This window comes from Varroa jacobsoni, unplaced genomic scaffold (genome assembly GCF_002532875.2).
Source record: "Varroa jacobsoni isolate VJ856 unplaced genomic scaffold, vjacob_1.0 scaffold_1211, whole genome shotgun sequence".
NCBI classification, from domain to species: domain Eukaryota; kingdom Metazoa; phylum Arthropoda; class Arachnida; order Mesostigmata; family Varroidae; genus Varroa; species Varroa jacobsoni.
Genome location: NW_019214113.1, coordinates 60,463 through 67,190, shown reverse-complemented (window position 1 = coordinate 67,190; position 6,728 = coordinate 60,463). Strand labels below are relative to the sequence as shown.

Here is a 6,728-nt window from a genome sequence, read left to right as displayed (position 1 = left end):
ACTCCGTCGACCGCTTTTTGTTTTTATCACGTTGGCATCGGTCTATCAACCCCTTTATTTCACTGTAACGTATCTCACGTATATCTTTGCCTATCCGGTGCAACCCTGCACCTTCACGCTACCTGCTAGCGTGCTAAAGGCAAGCATCGGTGTGCCATGAACGCTAGGAAGCCCAGCGTCGGCTTCATGTTCTGAAATCCATCAAATCTATAATCTTGCCGCTGTTTAGTCGGAAAGAGAAACACGAATCGAGTCCTTGCGTTCAGATAACGCTACCAAACGAACAGCCCTTCTGGCTATTCTGATCAAACATCATTACTATGCGATCACACTGTTTTTACCAACGGGATCATTAGGAGTAAACCTTAGTAATAATAATTATCAGATTATCAGAAATCGAAGCTTTTTCACAACACATATTAATCAGTTCTCACCGTACAGCATCGGTTACGTGATACCCGCAAATAGTCGGTGGGTGAAGACAAATTTGTTGACAGTTCTAGAGCGACAGTTTCCTTTGCTGAGTCTGACGGTATTCCTACTAATACAAGCTACGCTAACCGTGAGAATCAGACATACGGATCCCGTTTGTTGAAACTGGATTGCTGCTTTCTGACTGGCCTCTCTGAGTAATCGGATACGAAAAGGCACCTGCTGACTGACCGTAACAGACATATTCACGTATTCCGTCGCTCTAGAGCTCGTATCAATCTGTTATCGCTTACCCTGGACCACTTTTCCTCCGGTATTGACTAACGCTATTTGTGATTTCCCCGAAATATGTCTATTACGAATATGTGTCGTGCCAATACACGGACCTAGAAGCCTATGGACACAGAAGCTTTGAGTTGCCAATGGATTCTCAGCGTAGCTCTCTTGCTAGCCAGGTGAGCTGTCAGATTACGGTCCCCGCCGCTTTTTACCGTTCCATCAACAAGCCGCAATCTTTGAAGTCATAAGGATATGTCTCACATACTCGCTATGTTCTTTCTAAATCAAAGTAATTTTATTTACGTAATCTTATTCCTCAATCTCGTTAATCTTTTATTAGCAGATTACCAATCTGCTCTATTTGACAGATACACTGCTCAACTCTGCACTACACTTACGAACACTAGAAGGCATTCGGCCGTTCTTCCTCGGCAACAGCTTCGCACAGCCTGTCGGCCAACAGTTTACAACCAACTAGTAGCGTTTTATGTACATCCTCGGCATACCGAGCGCCGTGCGACGAGGAATCGCCCTGAGGCACATCACCCTCCCTCATTTCTCGTGCTGCTGCTGCTGCTGCTGCTGCTGCTCTTCTTCAGCCCTCCCTCAGACAGGCAGACTCCTGGCAGGATGTCTTTCCTCAACCCTCACTCACCACAGGTTCCGGAGCCCTTTCCACCTTTATGGGTCCGTGTTTAGGTCCTCTTTTTGGAGAGCACCCCATCCAGCGCCCCCCATGGACTCAGCTCCCACTACGAGTGGCGCCGGTGTGGAGCACGGTATTCATCGTGTAGTCTAGTGTGGTTGCCGCTTGCCTCTTCTTTTAGAGGCATCCACAGCAGCTGCAGGAGCAACATAGGACAGGCTTCTTCACCGCGCGCACTCCTCGTGGGGCGCACGTCACACTCGCCAAACCAGCGGTCAGCTTGTTGACTGATTCTTCGGGCAGCGACCAGGTGGCAGTAGCGTACAGAGGATCGAGCATAGCGCATCACACGGCGCTCCACAGCATACTCCACATAGTCAGGAGAAGCTGAAACAGTAGTAGCAGCAGCGACGGCACGGTACCTTACAGAGGAAAATTGGGAGAGGGTGGAGGACTACAACGCCGATCACTGCTAGCTAGTCTAATCGTGACGGTGGTGTTAGTGGACGGATTGAGGACAGAATAAACGTGCAGCTGGTGCTCGGTTCAGGGCTATCGTCGCGTGCGATGACGGCAAGAAGGTGCACAGGGTCTTGAGGGAAAGGGACACGAACGCGACGGTGGAATACCGCAAGCGCCGAACTACGCGCCGTCAACGCGCTGCTCCACTTAGCCACATAGAGGAACACACACACACACACACACACACACACACACACATAGACGAAAAGCAGTGGTAAACGAAAGGAAACGGTAAGCTTAAAGGGAAGACGAGAAATAATAGGTGGGGAGTTTTTTTGGTAATGTATAGTGTTGCAAAGTGTGATGAACGTCTTCTTTTTGGTGGAGCAAATGGCACGAGAAGCAGAAAACTTGCCACCTTAAGAAGAGAAAAGAGCAGAGAAATTGAGCAAGATGTAGTGTACTAGAAGGAGGGAGACGAACGTAAAGATGAAGTTCGCACCACCGAGAAAAGTACGGGAATACGCTCCGATCGAGCTGGTGGTGATGTCAAAGCAACCAGCGGAAAAGCCTCTGTCAATCGACATCGCGTTCTGGCCGCCCCGTTACCGTCTGCCGGTCTAACTAATAGGTACATACGAAGGAACGACAAGGTCTAGTTGTGCACCAGTTTTACTCGGTTGTTCAGTACGGTTCCCTTTGACTGGTTACCGTAGCACGTCCTCAGCGTCCTCCACGAAGCAGCTACTAATGCTGCCGAGCTTCATCGAATAAGTTCGTGGAGCTCGATAACGACCACCACCGAGGGAAAGGGCATCAGAAGCTAAAGCGGACGCATGCTGAATGTCCCTGGCGAAGGTCTCCTCTTGCCAAGGGGAAGAAAATAAGGCGCGGCGGCCCGGTGCTGCCCTGCCGTACTGCGTCGGCCACCGTCTGGCCTGTTTGGTCGGTCCTTGGCAGCGGTGCGCTCTGGACTATAATGGTAGCAGCGCTGTATTCGCTCCCCCTCCCGTCCGCCGTTGTACCACCTATAGAGGAGGTGGTCCTCTCAAACCGGATAGGAGGATCGAGGTGGGAGAGAGGAGCTGGAGGCGCACGGGGCGGGAAGTACCGGAGTGCGCCGGTGAGTGTCTGTGTGCGTGCGTTTGTATATGTATGTGTGTGCATGTTTGTCTGTGTAGCAGGAGCTTACTTTCTAATCGTCGTGCGGTGCGCGCGTGGTCGGCCGGTCGCTCTCTCGATCGGTGGGTCGCGAACATCGCTTGTCCATAGCGATAGCGGCGGTGGGTAGGGGACGGGCGCAGCCGCGGCCGCTGCCGCAGCGGCCGCGGCTGCAACCCGAAATAGCGCTCCCATTTTCTGTGAGAGTTTGAACGAGAGAAAAGAGCACCCGGTGCGCTGCTGCTGTTGTTGCTGCAGAAAACCGGTGCTGCCTTTTCCACGGATAGTTCGGAACGTTCCGGCAGCCAGCTGCTCTTTAGATCAAACCTTGGCAAGAAGGCAGGCTGTTCGCCCGCGTTAGCCTGTCTCGTGGTCCTCGTGCGGCGACGGGCGACGTAAAGACTGCCGCCACTGGCTTTGCTTAAGTCTATGCTTGTGCCGTGTCCGAGAATGGAAGAACACACCGGAGTGTAAGAGCGTATGGAAAAAAGAGAAGGAACGAACACGGGAAGAAAGACAGTATACGGAGAGCGTACATAGGATGACCCGGTCATACGCAGACAAGAAGTAAGGAACAGACAGGCGAAGTAAGGAACAGACAGGCGAACTAAGAAAGACCCATGTCCTTACCCGTATCCGCAACAGCCCTGACTCGACTGGCCAGCCATCAAGACAGGCAGTCGGCCAGGCCACATTCGAGTTTGCCAAGCAACGTAGTACTACTGACAGCAGCCGCTCTAGCAGTCGTAACGGTGCTCTCGTAAGCAGCTCTCAGTAGTGGACGACCCACCGCGGCCAGTAGGGGGAGCTGCGTGGAGGAGAGGTTGTATCCGTGCTTTCTTTCTCTCGCTTGGTCTGCCTGCGGGAGCAGGCGAGCAAATGCGGAGAGCACTGGCGAGTGAGCCAGCGAACTGGCAGCTAAAGCTGCCAGCAGCGGCGGAGAGCACCGTGTACCTTGGCCGCACCCGCGACTGCTGCTGTGTCGGTGAGCACCAGCAGCAGCAGCAGCAGATCACGGCGGTGGCTGGCACCACTACAGCAGCCGCAGAGCACAGAGCTTAGTCAGTCAGTTCCTCGCGGCGTCGTCTAGGGAGCGCACGTCGCGCAGGAAAAGGAAGGGAGTTGCTCAGACGAGCACAGGAGCAGCAGCTAGGCGCACAGGAGGGCACCAAGCGCTCTGAGAAAACCCTGAGCCATAGAGGCCAGAGCAAAAGAACCGACAGGCGCGCGCTCACAGTCTCTCACTCTTTCGCGAACATCCTGGGCACAGCCCTCGCACAGGAGGCCTCAGGAGGAGGCAGCAGATCGGAGAGACGGTACCACGGTTGCTCTCCGCTGCCTGTGCCCTCACCTCTCTTCAGATCTTCGTGTGGAGGCAGGAACGGAGGTGGTCGTCCGGCCGCACAACGAAGGCTAAGTTCATAGTCGAGTACGACGGCGAGGACGAACGCCAGCACTGGGTCAGTCCGTATGCGTGCGCCTGTGTCAATGTTAACACTAGTCCGCTCACCAAAGTCGTCGGTGAACCACTTCGACTAGTTGCGTGGTCAGTGGCGCAAGGAGAAAGTTGTGCTGCTGCATAAGTTATTCAAGTTGGTAGAAAAAGGTGTCAAGTTGGTTACGGGTACAACTCAACACTGAGTTCGTTCGTATTGCCGTATGCGCGCAAGTTATACGCGAAGTGTTACGAAGTTGATGTCAACGGCTATTGATGTTGCTGTAATAGTAGGTAACTTGAATCTGCTGGTTTCAATGTCAAAGTCCAACCGAGCGGCCGCAACGTTAAATTGTTCAGTTGTCCATGTCCTTAGTTGATTAATTGTGCAAATTATGAAGTGATTCCTGTTGTTGACTAGTGGTAGGTTTTGTGATTTCCATCAAACACGGTGTCAAGAGGTGCACTCTGAATAGGTCAATGGTTAAGAAGACGTCATCTGCACCGAACGTCAAGTGAATACCATATACGAAAAAAAAATACGCCATCGAATTGTGTGTTGATGTGTTAAAGCGACAAGGTGTTACCTTCTTCTTGTTGCCAAGAAGACACAGTGGACACGGGTCGATTTCAATATTGAATAGTGAATTGAGCTAGAGCCTCATGTGTTCCAGCGTCACCTCGCATACCACTCTTGAGTGCAACGCTCTGTCTTACTGATCCTGGAGCAGCTGCAGTGGGCAGCTGGCGGCTAGCCAACACGGCCCAGCTACAACACTTCCTGGCAGGTAAGTAACGATGCAAAACGGGGGGTGACAGTCTCATCCAGATTTCTTCAGAGTGTCTTTCATCATGATTTTCATGAAGTGGTTCATCTGTGTGCGTTGGGGGTGGGGGGGGGGTACTGTGTTGATTTACAGTAGTCATTAGTATTAGATGGGTGCTAAAGTCAACGGAATAAGTGCGTCGAAGACGAACGCACCCCAAGGCACTGATGCGAGTTCATGTCCTACGAATGTCATTATGTGAATTGATGTCCTGCAGCTGCTGACAAGAGCTGAACGCTGCAGTAGCAACATACCCCAATCACCTGACGAGGCGTTTACCTAATTGTGTTCATCAGGAGCACTAGACAGGTAAATAGGAACGACGAACGTACTGGGGAGCAAATACTTCAAAATATAATAGCACAGCCGCAACTGACCTTGTTAAACAATTCCAAGTGGTAGGATTTTTCTAAACTAAGGCTCGCTACCATTGTTTATCTCTAACAATATCATGTACCGTGTACAGTTTACTTTATACGTATTTCATATAGGCGCCTTTCCTGTGACAAGAAATGATGGCCAGTAGTATTTCCCACTATTTTGAAAGAGTATGGAAAAATCGACCTTAACTGCTGAGACTAACCTATGGTTTTTCATGGTAAATCAGTACCAATAAATATTTACTCTCGATATTTTTTTCGAGATTTACATTATCTCTGAAAACCAAATGCAAGCCCAACGTCACTTTTCGAGAAAGCGACAGCGCATTCAAAGCCTCACCTACCGCTAACTCCGACCTGATCAGAAGCCAGGGCGCAACTAGGTTAAGGCGGTTCGATGGATCTCCTCTGAGAGACACATTCTCGGGGGCAGGTGGTATTTCCGAGCGTGCAACGTGGTGGGGTGAGGCAGTGAAAAGGAAAGGACAACCGTTTACCTCTCTAAGGAAAGGCGACATGGGGCAGGTAGTGAGGGCAATAGCCTGCAGCACAAGTCATCTTTGTATGCAGAACTGGCTCAGTGAGCAAGTTAAAAAAAAAAAAAAAAGAAAGCAGGATCTTACTAACTCCAAACGAGGGCTCGGGCGAATCCCGCTGCTATCACCGCTTGATTGATGAGACCTGTTATTGAGGAGACAATGCAGCGATGGACGCAAATGGTAGTACGATTTAGTTATAACGGCAAATCGTGAACAAGAAAACGTGTTGGGCCAAAAATTGCCAGATTCTTTTTTGCAACCCTGTTGTTTGGCAGAAGTGCCTGTTACATATGTCCGCTAGAAGAGAGAATGAAGTTTGCTGTTACAGACCACTGCCCCTCTCCTGCCCCGTATCCGCAAAGCAACGATCCGTGGTCGAACTTAAGCACAAGGTAGATTACTAACTCTCACCAAGGTTGAGCCCAACGTTTGTAATCGTCAAAGAAAATTGATGTAATATCGCAGGTGCCGCAGATAAACTGCGTTGACATACTCTCCAATATCTACACAGATATTAGCAGATAGTGACCGGCTCTATCGCCCGAAGTCCCACTACACCTAGGTCAA

At 50.8% G+C, this 6,728-nt stretch overlaps 1 protein-coding gene across 1 annotated transcript in view; it reads left to right on the top strand.

Annotated features, from left to right (window-relative positions):
* Positions 1-4,199: 4,199 nt before the first annotated feature.
* Positions 4,200-6,728, top strand: part of zfh1 (Zn finger homeodomain 1) — a 38,072-nt gene continuing 35,543 nt past the window's right edge. The window contains exon 1 of the mRNA XM_022846103.2: positions 4,200-5,203. The gene's annotated coding sequence lies outside the window, so the exon portion shown is untranslated. The remainder of the gene's footprint in view (positions 5,204-6,728) is intronic.